Below are 16,120 nucleotides of genomic sequence, written 5' to 3'. Positions count from 1 at the left end.
CAGTCTCCAACAAAGCCTCACCACAGCCTCCACAAACAACTGCTGCCTAAGCCACTGAGGAATGTAGACATTACTGATACTGACTACAGCCAAGGAAATCATATGGACACTATGCTACAATGCCCACCCAAAACCAAAACCGAAGTACCCTATCCAATTTACACTATAGATACATCTACAAGAAAAATTCTTTCCATATGAAAGCTGCCTCCATAAAACTGAAAGAAGCAATTATTATGCCAGATGTGCAGCTATCATGTAATAATACAGAAACATGAAAAAGCATGGAAACATGACACTTCCAAACGAAAACCATAATTCTCCAGCAACAGACCTCACAGAAAAGGAAACCCATGAGATGCCTGATAAGTAATTCAGAATAATGGTCTTAAAGAAACTCAGTGAGATACAAGAGAACACAGATAGATATTTAAAAAAATTGGAAAATCATTCATGATCTGAATGGGAAATTCAAGAGAATTAGATATAAAAAGGAACGAAACTGATCCTTGAACTGAAGAATTCAATGAATAAAATAAGAAATACAATTGAGAGCTTCAACAATAGGCTAGCTCAAGCAGAAGTAAGAATTTCTAAACTTGAAGACAGGTCTTTTGAAATAACCCAGTCAGACCAAAAAAAAAAACCAAAAAACAAAAAAGCAAATTTAAAGAATGGAAAAATGTGGGAAACCATCAAATGACCAAATATTGGAAGAGATATTAGACATCCAAACACAGGAAGCTCAAACAATCCAACATATATTTAATTCAAAAAGACTCTCTCCAAGAGACATTATAGTCAAGCCATCAAAAGTCAAAGATAGATAATTTTTAAAACAGTAACAGAAAAGCATTAATTCATATATAAGGGAATCTCTCTCACATTAACAGCAGATTTCTGAGCAGAAATCTACAGGTCAGGAGAGAAGAGGATAATATATTCAAAGTGTTTTTTAAAAAAGTTAGTTAAAAATAACTCAGCAAAGCTATGCTTCAAAATGAAAGAGAAATAAATTATTTGCCAGAGAGGTGAACCTGAGTGAATTAATTGCCATTAGTCTGGTCCTACGGGAAATGCTTCAGGAAGTCTAACATCTGGAAGTAAAAAATGATATCTACCATCATAAAAATACATAAAAGTATAAAATGTACTGGTAGAGCAGATAAACAAATGAGAAAGAAACAAATGAGAAACAAATTAAATGTTATCATTACAGGAAAACCACCAAAAACCAAATATGTACAATAAGAAAGTAAGAAAGGAACCAAGTATACACAAAACAATCAAAAACTAATTTACAAAATGATAGGAGTAAGTCCTCACCTATAAATAACAACCTTAAATGTAAATAGTTTAAATTTTTCAGTTAAAAAATATAGACTGGATGAATGGATAAAAACACAAAACCCAATTATATGTTGCCCACAAGAAACTCACTTCATCTATAAAGATCCACAAAGAATAACAGTGAAGGGATGGAAGCTGGGCATGATGGCTCATGCCTGTAATCCCAGTGACTCAGGAGGCTGAGGCAGGAGGATCACTTGAGCCCAGGAGTTCAAGACCAGGCTGGGCAACAGAGTGAGACCCAATCTGTGAAAAAAAAACAAAAACAAAAAAACAAAAAAATTAGCCAGATATAGTGGTATGTGCCCATAGTGCCAGATTCTCAGGAGCCCAGGAGGTCGATGCTGCAGTGAGCTGTGACTGCACCAGTGCACTTTAGCCTGGGTGACAGAGAGAGACCCTGTCTCAAAAAAAATAAATAAATAAAAGTGAAGGGATGAAAAAAAAGATATTCCATGTAAACAGAAAACAAAAGCATGCAGAAATAGCTATAATTACATCAGACAAAATAGATTTTAAGTTAAAAAATGAAAAGAGACAAAAACATTATATATAATAATTAAGGGATTGATTGAGCAAGAGGATATAACAATTCTTTCATAATTCTTTTTTTTTTTTTTTAGATGGAGTCTTACTCTGTCGCCCAGGCTGGAGTGCAGTGGCACAATCTTGGCTCACTGCAAGCTCCACCTCCCGGGTTCACACCATTCTCCTGCCTCAACCTCCCAAGTATCTGGGACTACAAGCACCCACCACCACACCCAGCTAATTTTTTGTATTTTTAGTACAGATGGGGTTTCACCGTGTTAGCCAGGATGGTCTTGATCTCCTGGTCTCATGATCTGCCTGACTCGGCCTCCCAAAGTGCTGGGATTACAGGGGTGAGCCATCACACCAGGCCGAGAATATAACTAATCTAAGTATATATAGCAACTAACACTGGAGCATTCAGATATATAAAGCAAATATTATTAAAGAGAGACACAAAAGCAATAATAGGACTTCACCACCACATTTCAGCATTGGAGAGATGATTTAGACAAAAGTCAACAAAGAAACATAGAACTTAACTTCACTATAGACCAAATGACTTTAACAGACATTTACAGATCATTAAATCCAATGGCTGAAGAATACACTTTCTTTTCATCAGCACATGGAACATTCTCCAGGATAGACCATACTTTAGGTCATGAAACAAATCTTACCAAATGGAAAAATATCAAAGTCATGTAAAGTGTCTTCTCAGTCCACAATAAAATGAAACTAGAAATCAATAATAAGAACTTTAGAAAGTATAAAAATACATGAACATTAAATAACATGCTCCTAACCATTTATTAGGTCAGTGAAGAAATAAAGATGGAAGTTTAAAAAATTTTATTGAAATGAATGAAAATGTAAACACATCAACACACACAAATCAATACATGTGTTACAACTCATCAACAAAATAAAGGCCAAAACCATGTTATTATCTTAATAGATGTAGAAAAAGCATTTGATAAAATCTTACAATCCTTCATGATTAAAAACTGTCAAGAAATTAGATATAGAAAGAACATAGATCAACACAATAAAGGCCATATATGACAAACCCACAGCTAACATCACACTGAATAGGGAAAAGCTGAAAGCCTTTACTCTAAAAACTGGAACAAGACAAGGATGCCCACTTCCACCACTCTTATTCAACATAGTTCTAGAAGTCTTGATCATAGCAACTGGGCAAGAGAAATAAATAAAGCGCATCCAAATTGGAAGAGTAAGTCAAATTGTCCTTCTTTGGAGATGACATGATTTTATATGTAGAAAAACCTGAAGAGTCCACCAAAAAGATGTTAGAACTGATAAATAAATTAACAGTAAAGTCGCAGGATACATAATCAACATACAAATATCAGTAGTGTTTCTATACTTTGATAATGAACTACTTGAAAAAGAAATAAATCAATCAATTTAAAACAGCTACAATTAAAAAAAAACCTGTGAATAAATCTAACACATTGTAAGAAAGATCTTACAATGAACATTACAAACCTTAGCGAGGCATAGTGGTGTGATGAAAAGACATTGAAGAAATGTCTGATGAAAGACATTGAAGAGGACACAAAAAATAGTAAGACATTCATGCTCACGGATTGGAAGAATTCATATTGTTAAAACGACCATACTACACAAAGCAATCTACAAATCTACACAATCTCTATCAAACACCAATGACATTCTTCACAGAAAAAAAAAAAAGACTCTAAAAGTCATATGGAACTACAAAAGACCCTGAATAGCCAAAGCAATTCTGAGCAAAAAGAACAAAGCTGGAGGCATCACACTACCTGACTTCAAAATCCACTACAAAGCTGTAGTAGCCAAAATAGTGTGGTACTGGCATCAAAACACACACATAGACCACTGGAACAGAACAGAAGACCCAAATAGAAATCCATGCATTTACAGCCAACCTGTTTTCAACAAAGGTGCCAAGAACATACAATGGGGGAAGGATAGTCTTTTCAATAAGTGGTTTGGTGAGAACTGAATATCTACATGCAGAAAAAGTAAACCAGACTCCTATCTCTCACTGTATACAAAAATCAGTTCCAAATGAATTAAAGACTTAAACATAAGGCTCAAAACTATAAAACTCCCAGAAGAAAACACAGGGGAAATTCTTCAGCTCATTGGTCTAAGGAAAGAGTTCATGGGTAAGACTTCAACAGCATAGGCAACAGAAACAAAAATAGATACATGGGACTATATCAGGATAAAAAGCTTGTGCACAACAAAGGAAACAATCAACGGAGTGAAGAAAATATTTTCAAACTATTCATCTGACAAGAGACTAATATCCAGAATATATGAGGAATTCAAACAACTCAAGAACAAAAAACCAATCCAATTAAAAAAGGTCAGAGGACCTGAATAGATATTTTTCTAAAGAAGACATATAAACAGCCAATAAGTATTATAAAAAAAATGCTCAGCATCACTAATCATCAGAGAAATGCAAATCAAAACCACAATCAGACATCATGTCACTCCAACTAGAATGGCTGTCATCAAAAAGACAAAAAAATAACAAGTGCACAAAAAATGTGGAGAAAAGGTGACACAAATACGCTGTTGGTAAGAATGTAAATTAGTACAGCCGTTATGGAATACAGTATGGAGGTATCTTTAAAAAAAACTACAAATATAACTACCACATGATCCAGCAATCCCACTAATGGATATTTATCCAAAAGAAAGGAAATCAGTATATTGGAGAGATACCAACTTTACCACAGCACTATTCACAATAGCCAATATATAGAATCAACCTGATTGTCCATCAACAGATGAATGGATAAAGAAAATGTGGTCTATATATACACAATAGAATACTTTTCACCCATGCAATAATAAAATCCTGTAATTCATGGCCACATGAATGAGCCTGGAGGACATTATGTTAAATAAAATAAGTCAGGCACAGGAAGACAAATACCACACATGTTCTTATTTATATGTCAGAGCTAAAAAAAATTTGGGCTAATAAAAGTAGAGAGTAGAACTGTGATTATTAGAGGCTGGGAATTGTAGGCGAAGGGGGAGAACAGGAAGACATTGACGAATAGATAAAAAGTTATAGCTAGATGGGAGGAATAAATTCTAGTGTTCTGTGGCCCTGTAGGGTGAAAATGGCTAACAATAATTTAGTGTATATTTTCAGAAAGCTACAAGAGAGGATTTTGAATGTTTACAACACAAAGAAATGCTCATTTCTAGTTCATTACTGAAGTATAGACACACTACTGATATTTGTATGTTGATTTAGGTGGTTATAACTGATACTTTTCCCCAAATGTTAGTAAAATTAATGCAGGTCATATAGTACTCTTTTGCACACTGCTTTACACACGCATAGTTTATTATTCAGAAATTATAAGGTAATCAATTTTGTTACTATAGACATAATACAATTTTGAAAATTAGAGAATTAATTGACTACCAAGAATAGCAACAAAAATAATGTTTCAAAGATTATTTGTATATACAAACAAAAAAAAGTTTGTATATAACAAAAAGCATTTAGTACTTTGGCAAGCATCTTGTGGTTTTGTAAATATTACCTAGACAATGTAAAGGTAACTTTTACAGAAAAAAAGATAAAGGCAAGAGCAAATGTGTTACATTATAAATATTTTTACTTTTGGGGCACTATAAATAAAGCTATACGATAAAGACTTTAAGTAAATTACAAAGATTTTATTTTGTACTTGGAAAATTAAACTACACCCATGGAGAATTCTGCATATGTTAAAATCAAGTTAGATTAAGAATTATATATCATTAAGTAGAAACTTTGAAGCGTCTACAGACAGGCATTATATTAAGAGTTCAAACACTGAACTGAGACTGGTCTAGATTTGAATCTGGCTTCACAACTTTACTAACAGTAAGATCCTTTGGAAAGTTATTGAACTTCTTGACATTCCAGTTTCATCATCTGTAAAATTAAGATCAAAAATAGAACCTATTTCACAGAATTGCAGTGAGAACTAAAATATGTTAATTTATGTAAAGTATAAGAGTAAGCATCATTTTTAAAGCTCACATTTTTTTTTACCACTGGAAAGGAAACCCACCCTTATCATGAGGTTGAAATGAAAAGTAACTAGAAACTAAGAGGTGATATCTGGTACAGTAGAAATTGGTTTTATAATTTTTATTCTTTTATTTTTTTAATTTGACAGACAACACTGTATGTATTTATCAGGTACAACATAATGTTTCAAAGTGTATACATATATATGTATATACTTTCACGATATATGTATATGTGTATACACACACACACACACACATATATAGTGAAATGGTTAAATCTAGCTAATTAACAATTGTGTTGCCTCACATAGTTATCATCTTCGGTGTTCTCATTTATCCCCCACTTGCTTGCTGTCTACATGCCTGAGCCAACCACAAATCTCCATTCTGCAATACTTCCCCTTGCTTACTACACATTTTCTTTTCCTAATCCCATATTCTGAGCATGTAAATATGCATTTTCAATCTAGTCAAATGCATTATCTCTTCCTTCCCTCCTACCTCCCTCCCTCTTCAACTTTTAAGCATCAGGTTACTATCCATTTCTTCTAGCAAATTGTCCTTGAGAAATGTTCCAGAAAAATTTCCAGAAATACCAACGCCAATACTTATTTATCTGCCTTGGTCTTTACTCAAAATTCACGCTTTATTGATGTTCTGATAGTGCCTAGAGTTCAGAGGAATGACTCCAACAGACTTCAAGCAAACACTTGTTGCGACTATTTCCCATAAATCATATCTTGGAGTGCACTCATAAAAGCTCTCACATGTTTCCATTAAGATAGTCTTCAAGAGAGTTCTGCAAAGGGTTGATGCTAATGAATCCATTGATATTTTTAAAGCCTGATGCGGTCAATCAAGGGGGTGGCAGCTGCCAAATCACTCCCATCTCCGCAGCTCTGAAGCACTTCCTGTAAGGAAGCAGCCCTGGCTGAGAGGTGCCACAATGCCCAATCTTACCCCTTCAGTCATGACAGTGTCAGCAACTCTTCTTCCTTTCTCCTTTTACACAAAGGAAATGAAAATACCACTCAAATAAATAAATACAAATGAAGACTGAGGTGGTTCAGTTTCAGAAAAACCCAAGAGGCCAAAGTTCTGACTATTAGCCATGGCATCAGAAGAGAAAGATGCATGATGCCAGTACAAAAAGTTTTATGCATAAAAGAATTAGTAAGCAAATACAGGGTGTTTGAACCCAGACTGTCTAATATTTGTAAAGCTTCTCTCATTTAAAATGGAGTCTATGTGCTGTTTTATTAATTAGCAGTACACCTTACTATATTTTCTGAGTTGGATGCAAAATGTTATGTTTTCAGAAATTTGGAAAGAGATGCTAGATTAAGAAAGATTGATTATGCCATTTTCAACACTCATTGTGGGAAACAATACAATATAATGATATTAAAGCACAAGACCCAGAGTCAGACTAACGTAGAATCAAATGCTCACCTGACTACTTACTGGCTTTGTAAAAAGGCAGCTACTTAAAATCTTTCCAAGCTTCAGATGCCTCATAGATTGTGCTAAGTAAGAAAGATAATGCACATAAAATGTCAGTGCAGTCCCTCCCATTGAATGTTTAATGAAAGTTCAATAAATGCCAATTATTACTGCTGTGATTATTATTCTCAACTCATGATATTTTAGGACTAATGCCAGCAAGAATAGAAAGAATAAATACTGGGAACTCTTACTTCCATAGCGGCTGTGATTCATCCCTCTTGTCAAACACCTGGCTGCTTCTCATAGTTACATGATCTGGCTGCATCTAAAGATATTAATATTTGCATCTCTCATCTCTATCTTTTCCAGGCTTCTCTCCCACTCTTCCAAAAGCATAACTGTCACATGTCTCTTTTGTCTGGAGACCTACTCCCTGTTTAGTTAGAATTTCTGAATAACTATTAATAAAATGTATGATGCCCCTCCTTGAAAATATCAATATCATCATCATCATGATTGTCATCATAGTTAACATTTTCCGGGTGCTTAGTAAATGTAAAGTAAAATGTAAAGCATTTTGCCTGTATTCACTCATTTTAGCTTATAAGGCAGACAGTATACATTTTTTTTTAATCAGTATTTACAGATAAGAGAACCAAAGGTGGGGGTTATTACATTACTTGCCTCTTTTTTTTTTTTTTTTTTTTTTTTTTTTTTTTTTTTTTTTGAGACGGAGTCTCACTCTGTCGCCCAGGCTGGAGTGCAGTGGCACCATCTCGGCCCACTGCCAGCTCTGCCTCCCGGGTTCACGCCATTCTCCTGCCTCAGCCTCCCGAGTAGCTGGGACTACAGGCGCCCGCCAGCGCACCCGGCTAATTTTTTGTATTTTTTTAGTAGAGACGGGGTTTCATCGTGTTAGCCAGGATGGTCTCGATCTCCTGACCTCGTGATCCGCCTGCCTCGGCCTCCCAAAGTGCTGGGATTACAGGCATGAGCCACTGCGCCCGACCTCTAAGTAGAACATCTTTTATGAGAATTTAGGTAATCTGACTCCAGACACTACTTTTTTTTTTTTTTTTGGGACGGAGTCTTGCTCTGTCACCCAGGCTGGAGTGCAATGGCGTGATCTCGGCTCACTGTAAGCTCCGCCTCCCAGGTTCACGCCATTCTCCTGCCTTAGCCTCCTAAGTAGCTGGGACTACAGGCGCCCGCCACCACGCCCGGCTAATTTTTTTTTTTTTTTTTTGTATTTTTAGTAGAGACGGCGTTTCACTGTGTTAGCCAGGATGGTCTCGATCTCCTGACCTCGTGATCTGCCCGCCTCGGCCTCCCAAAGTGCTGGGATTACAGGCGTGAGCCACCGCACCTGGCCAGGCACTTTTTAAACTTTTTTTTAAACTTTTTTTACATTTTTAACTACCAGACTGCTATCTATATGGGGATTTTAATAGTCATCACAAAGGAACCATCCCAAAGGGATCACATTAATGGTGGGAATTTCAGTCATATGGTAGAAGATATTTTAAGACAGGTAAAGCCTTTTAAAATATACTGTCTATATGCCTGCATATTCTGTTGACGAGTAGGGTTAAGCTCACCACAATTAGCACATACATGAGACAAATGTAGATATTAAGGTTTATAAATAACATTTCATGATATCAGATGACTATCTGTTTTTAAAAATGTTTCAGGTAAATCATTCCTTCCAGCTTTTAATTCTTTTGTTACTTTCTTTTAAAAATTCCAGTTAGAATATTCCTCTGTGTTCATGAACCGTTCCAAAGTTAACATTGACTTATGCCAGTGAAAGGCAGCTTTGAAGATAGTTGTTAAAAATCATTAAGTACATAAATTTTTTTTCATTGTCAGTGGAACAACATACACATACAACTAACTCCCTTTTCCAACCATCATTTCCTATTTTTACTAAGATCTAGTTTTTAAACTGTCTTTTCCACAGTTCTAATGTAGTATACTTTGAGTGCATTATCTGTTTAATTAAGCCAGCCCCCAAACAAAATCCAATAAAATAATTCACGATGTTCATTTTTGTGGGATCTACAAGCTATAAAAAATATTCTATTAAACTTATATATATATAAAATATATATATGTGGGTAAATAATAGTACACAAGCATAAACTTTGAAAACACAAAGATGTCATCAAATATAACACTATAAATAACTCAAGCAAAAGGGACTATTGGAGGCATACTATATTTGGAGGGAAGAGGGATTACTAGAATCTCATGCAAATTATAATACTTTGAAGAACAATCTATTCTCACATTTTGTGAAAGAAGAAACAGGTTAAATGATTTAACCAAAGTCAGAGTAAACTGTAACAGAACTAAACCTAGAGTGAGAATATTCTGGCTTCTTGGCTGTGGCTTTTTCAGTTACAACAAACGGAATGAGTTTGCAGTGAAGTCCATTCTCACAAGTTCAACTGATGCACTAGGGAAAGAAACATCAGAGCAAACCTACATATTTTTCTTTCACAATGGTTCCCAAACACAAGACAACTACTTTACTGATGATCAACTAAAGAAATAATATTCTGTTTTAATACCTCAGGGGAAAAATGTTATGTGGAACATATAACTGTATATACAGTGTGACAGTGATAGTATATTTATAGCACAGAAGCAATTTCCGTGGGTGATTTTTCTAAATGTCACTGTGGGAACTGGAGCTGAACACCTGGGGAAGATAAGGGTCCCTACTTTTAAGACTTGGTAATAAATATGCATGGAAGGATCTCAAGAAAATATGTGACAGTGTCACTTGGTTATCACTGTGAACAAGATGAATGCTCTGAATGGATTTGTTAAAATTTAGTTCTAATTGATGGCCAAGTTTGGCCTGGAAGTTTCTAATATGGTGCTACAAGGTTCTTCTGCCCTTTCCTAATAGGAATACAAAATAAGACACATACACAAAAGAAAACCAGTATACTGTAAAATAGTTGCAAATTGTGATATGTCCTATGAAGGAAAAAAAGGGCGGGAGTTACTGAAAGAGAAAATAATGGCGCGAAGAGGTGGTAAGGTAATCTATGGACTTTCACCCCAATTGAAAGGTGTATATATAAAAAACATTTTAAAACTATAAACTATTTCAAGCTTCTAGAAAATAACACGTGCTTAATACTCATATTTATTGACACTAATATTTTGCTATGTTCATTTTAGATTGGTTTTCTTAATATATAAAAAAAAGTTAAGAGAGTATAGCTAAGGCACTCCCATGCATTCTACTCTTCATCCCTAGAGGTTCTAAGCCTCACATTTTTGTGTATTATCCCTTCCTATGTTATATTTTTACTTCCATAAAAAAGGGTGCCGCTCTCTGTGTGTGTTTTAATTACGTAAATACTATCATACTGTAGAGTTTTGCAACTTATATATTTCACTTAACTGCATATACATGTATATCTGGCTATTCAATTCAACTTATTTTCCAATTTATCATAATATGAACCAACTGCACCTTATGCAATCCTATTCAAATGGACAATTATTCCACGTTTTCACTTTTCACTACTGGGTTTCCTTAGTAATTTAATCACCTGACACTCATGCCAGTGTTAGGAGAGTTCCTCCTTCAGCACATGCTTGTCAATACATGGTATTTTCAAACCCGTAAAATTTTGCTAATCTGATGATATGACATACGTGAAATGATGTCTTCTTTCAATTTTAATTTCCCTGGTTCCTAATAGAGTTACACAGCTGTTTATAATTGTGTTAGCCTTTTTTCTGTGTATTATTTGCTCAGGTTCTATGTCTACTTTTTTTTTTTTTTTTGCTGCATTAGCTCTTCCTTATTTTTGCAGTTCTTTTATATTCAAATACTAATTCCTTGTCAGTTAATGATTTACAAATATCTCCTTTTAGTCTGTAGCTTGTCTTTTCACTTTCTTGGTGGGGTATTTGGTTATATATTCAGTTTTATTTTAATGTACCCAAATATATAATAATTTTTACAGTTCATGCTACAGTATGTTACTCTGACATACATATATTTTCCTATATTTTTTCTGTATATTTTAAAATTTTAAAAAATATTTAGATTTTTAGTTCATTGGGAATTTATTTTCATATATGGCATGAGGTAGGGACCTAATTTTATCTTTTTTGTTAAAAAGCCATTTACTGGAACAGACTCTTCCTTCTCAACTCATTTGCAATGTCTCCTCTGTCACATACCGTGTTGCCATTTAAATGTGGTTCTGATTCTATGCTCCCTATTTGTTCCATGCGCAGACTCTTGAGCTAATTCCATGGGTTTTAAACTATTTCAGCTAAAGTTAGGCTAAGCATACTCCTCACCTCTTCCTTATTCTTTTTCAGAAGAATAATTTTGAATGTACTTGGCCATATAATATATACTATAATATACTTGGCCATATTCCCTGGCTCTTTCAGAAAATTTTAGGATATGTTGGACCTACAAATTTTTTTAATTTTTATTTTTTTAGAGACATATTCTCATTGTCATCCAGGCTGTAGTACAGTGGCAATCATATGCTTCTATATTTTTAAAATGTATTGTGGAAAACTTTAATTATATATGAATGTAAACAGTAGAATAGTAAGCCCCAAGCTTCAATATTTTTTCAGTCTCATTTCATCTATGTCTCTATTTTTCTGGGTTATTTGAAAGCAGCTTCAATATATCTATCATTTTTTTTCTGTCAAAACTTTCATGTATTTCTCTAAGAGATGAGGACTTTGGGCCTACATACTTTAGATGGAGGTGACCAGGGATGGCTACACTAAAGAAATGGTATTTAAGCTGAAACCTGAAATATGAGGAGTCGGTCATGGGAACGTTGTTCCAAGCAGAATTTTAGGGTAAGGAAATTTGTCATGTTCAAAGAACTGAGTAAAGATCAATGTGGCTGGAGTTTGGAGATGGAGAGAAGGCAGGAGAGTGAAGGCTCAAGCATAGGAAGGGAGTACAGGATTCTGGAAGCCATAGTAATAAGTTCAATAGAAAGTGATTGATGAATTGAAAATGATTGAAAGATGTCAGCATAGAGAAGAGGCTGAGGCTTAAAGAAGAGAGGAAGCAGAGAGGGTGTCTGGAAGACTGTTTCCTGCAGCAGTCCAGGAGAAAGAGGATGGTGATATGGCACAAAACAAATGGAGGTAAGTAGACAGATTTCAGATATATTTATATAAGACATGACTGTGGGAGAAAAAGCAAATATATAAGAAGACAGAAATAATTTTAAAAAATCTCAGTAGGCTGAAATAAAGAGCTAAATCAAATGTTACTATTTTTAAGGCTAAATGTGAGGTCCTGATCCTGAATTTAAAACAAATCAAACAAGAACTAAATGAACTGTATTTATATGATGTTAGTGATCTGACTTAGTAATGCCTTTTTTTCCTAGCCGATTCAAAGGATGGTGAAGGTGAGAACAACTCAGACTCCCTCAAGTGTGTTATACAGCTCCTGCATAAATAGCTGCACAGCATCCAATTAAACAGTGATGTTTCTGCCTGGTAAAGCTATATATAAGCAAATGAAACCAGAAAGGTACATGTTAAGAATGCATAATTATAGTGAGACCCTATTTAAAACACAGTTCATCATTACATGTATTCAGATATGATAAGTAATAAATCAGGATCCTGATGTATCACAATGACACTCATCAAAATTATAAATTATAGTTAGCTTGTAAATTGGTATTTATTTCCACGAATGTTTGTGCCATTGTGAAGTCTTCTAATAAATGCATCTCTTTTTTTTTTTTTTTACTTTATAAGGCTTAGTTGTACTAAAGAAGACAAGTCTTTACAAAGCTAAATGTTATTAAGCATTTAACAGTAATTGAACCAGCACCAGGTAGCAAGAAGTATACACAGTTAAGTTCTATAAATCCCGAGAAAAGATGTGTGCATAAATAATTCCAATGTAAAATAGAATACAGTAAGTGTTAGAGAAATGCTAAAATACTGTTAGATTGTGAGTTTCTGCAGAAACTGGATCATGTCTCGTTTACTTTTATATTTCCACCTCCTAATACTAGTGCAGTGAATGGTAAGTTTCAAATACCTAATAAATGTCCATTCATTCATCCATTGATATAAATACTTATCATGTATGGATCAGATGATAAGCATACATTCCTGCTTTTAATAAGCTTACATTAATTCCTTCAAAACTCATTTTGAGAGCCCTGCCTATTAGGGTAAAGACATGTGGATAATAACAAATATGAATGAAGGGTGCAAGACAATGAGAAAGCAAGCTCTGCTGTACATGAAATAGGAGGTGAGGGAAAAGTGATTGGAGGAGACATGAACATTGTGTGCTTTGAGACGGCCAGAAAATCTACCTGGTGGGATGCTTGTGTGGCATTAACAAGTAGCTGAGTTTGAAAACACAGTTTTGTCATTTTCTCCAAAACTTTTAAAAAAGTTTTCAAGTGTTTTGAATAAAAAATGGATATGGAGTGAAGAACATGGCAGGAAAGTGGTGAAGAGTCCTGGCCTTTAAATAAAATAAAATACTGAAATAATGGAGCAATTGCTGTGGCATGGAAACGTATATAAAGACAAGCGGTGAGTGCTACACTGGGGAAAACAAGAGATGAGGTTAAAAAAAACGTGGATGAGGAGAGGAAGGAAGCGGAAGGAAAAGAGGTTATGATCTGAATTTGTAATACTGGAATTGAGAATTTCAGAAGGAGAATTGGTCTGGTTTGCAAAAGTCTTGTGGGTGAGGTTGCAGACATTAGGTGCTAAATGGAGTGGTGGTAAAAGACATAAATGGAATTGAAGTAAGGAATCCAGGTCAGAGTGCTCAAGGAAACACGAGGTTGATCAGTTCTATGAGCCATCACACAGTTACTGACATCACTTAGTTTGGTGGAAAATACTAGGATGGAAAGAAGAAGGAAAACCATTGCCAAAGTTTGTGAATGTTGGTGAAACATCAGGAGATTTTGAGGAGACAGCGAAGAGGATGTGTCAAATGAGAGACTTGGTGAAGTTTTCATGGAGAAAGAAATATTTGATATGAACCTTGTAGCAGGTATAGAACTTAAATAGTCAGAAATTGGGAGAAAAAAAGATATTTCAGTTTGAAGGATGGTCTCAGTAAGACCAGAAGAAGTAGCAGTGGTTAACTATTTCTAATTTATAATTACTGGAGTCCACAATCTTGCAGACAGATGATCTGATAACAATTCTATTGTATCAGTCAACAGGCCTTATTGCATATCCAAGTAGCTATTTTCCAGAGGACTACTAGCTCATAAGTATCTTCCTCCACTCATAATTTACTTAACTCCTTTATCTCCAACAATAAACACCTAATGATTCAACTGGTCCATGTCTGAACATGACCTGTTTATGATCTGCATGTTTCTACATATGATCTGCAGCTGGTCCCAGATCGTGTCCCCCAAGCCAAAGCTAATTGGTTGTTTTCCAGGCATAAGTGGGTGTGAAGAGTCTGGGAACCTCCTAATTTAATAGTAGATTTTCAGAGGCACCTTTATCTATGCTGCTTCCTTTCCTGCTTGGCCTTGACTCTAACTTACGATGCCTATTTTGGATCCTGTTTCTTATAAGCATATTATTACAGACTAGAAAGGATCTTTTGAGCGTCATGATGTCCTACCTCTTGCTTAAGCAAAGACTTCTTCTAAAACCCTTGTGTTCAGCTTGGCCTGAACACTCCCCCATTGTTTACAAAAGCACTGAGTCAGGGTAGATTGCGACATATGTCTTTGCTAAAGTTAGTTCTCAAACTAATACTACAATGCTGGGTAGACATAATTTATCACTGTATCGCCAAGTTGTATTTACTGCTTGGAATATATCACTTTGACAGGTTTGAAAGGTCCTAGCTCAGAGCCTGTAACATAAGATACCATGCTTGCTGAAATTAAATCTAAATCTTCAATGCATTTTAACTGCTTACTAAAGAGTACAGGCATGTTCCAGTCATACTTCTAATAAAGTTTAATGTCAAATCTGTTTTCTATTGATTCTTTATGTCTAATCCCATTATGAAATGTGGAGCCAGTAGTAGGGAAATCACATTGGGGAAAGACTGACTTTGGGTGCACATGATGGCATATTTATGCCTTGTGTATTCAGAGAGAAAAGGGAGGGAGAGAAGGAGAGAGGGAGGGAGGGAGGGAGACAAGGAAGGAAGGAAGGAAGGAAGCAAACAGATTGTATCCTAGCTCTTGGGTAAAGTATAAGTACATTTATGAATGTTAATTTCTACTTTTATAAAAGGGCATGATAATTGGTTCCTAATCACACAACACTTTTTGGCTATTAAATGAACTCAAGAATGTGAAAGTGTTTCATAAATTAAAAAAATCTTAATTCTATTGTAGGACATCCACTGCTTGCATTCATGTGCAATTTAGAATGTGTATCCTTTTACTTCTTGATATTTTCACTTCTTAAATACTATACATTTATTTGTAGAAACACTCGGTTTCAAGAGACTTAATGTGTTCCTTTTGGGACTGTGGCTCAGCACATAGCTTCTCATTACTTATGTGAAGTGCCAGGAACCTTGAGAGGGCAGAAAAAAAATCATTCCTCTCTAGTTTCTCTGTAGCTCTCCTCTTGACAGTGCTCAAGTACAGGCTGATTGGCTATAGAGCCATAGGGATTTGATGAAACAAAGCATTTCACAGCAATACAGACTCTGCTGTTTCTATCTCAAGGGAAGTACAAGATATGA

At 35.1% G+C, this 16,120-nt stretch overlaps 1 protein-coding gene across 8 annotated transcripts in view; it reads right to left on the bottom strand.

The window, feature by feature from the left end:
• Positions 1 to 16,120, bottom strand: part of CSRNP3 (cysteine and serine rich nuclear protein 3) — a 218,758-nt gene that overhangs the window by 70,671 nt on the left and 131,967 nt on the right. The window contains exon 2 of one of the 8 annotated variants that reach the window (XM_063647607.1): positions 7,393 to 7,466. The exons of the other annotated variants lie outside the window; for them this stretch is intronic. The gene's annotated coding sequence lies outside the window, so the exon portion shown is untranslated. The remainder of the gene's footprint in view (positions 1 to 7,392; positions 7,467 to 16,120) is intronic. 8 annotated transcript variants of the gene reach the window in all.

The sequence above is a fragment of the Pongo pygmaeus genome, chromosome 11 (genome assembly GCF_028885625.2).
Source record: "Pongo pygmaeus isolate AG05252 chromosome 11, NHGRI_mPonPyg2-v2.0_pri, whole genome shotgun sequence".
Lineage (NCBI taxonomy): Eukaryota > Metazoa > Chordata > Mammalia > Primates > Hominidae > Pongo > Pongo pygmaeus.
This window is presented reverse-complemented; position numbering and strand designations above follow the sequence as displayed.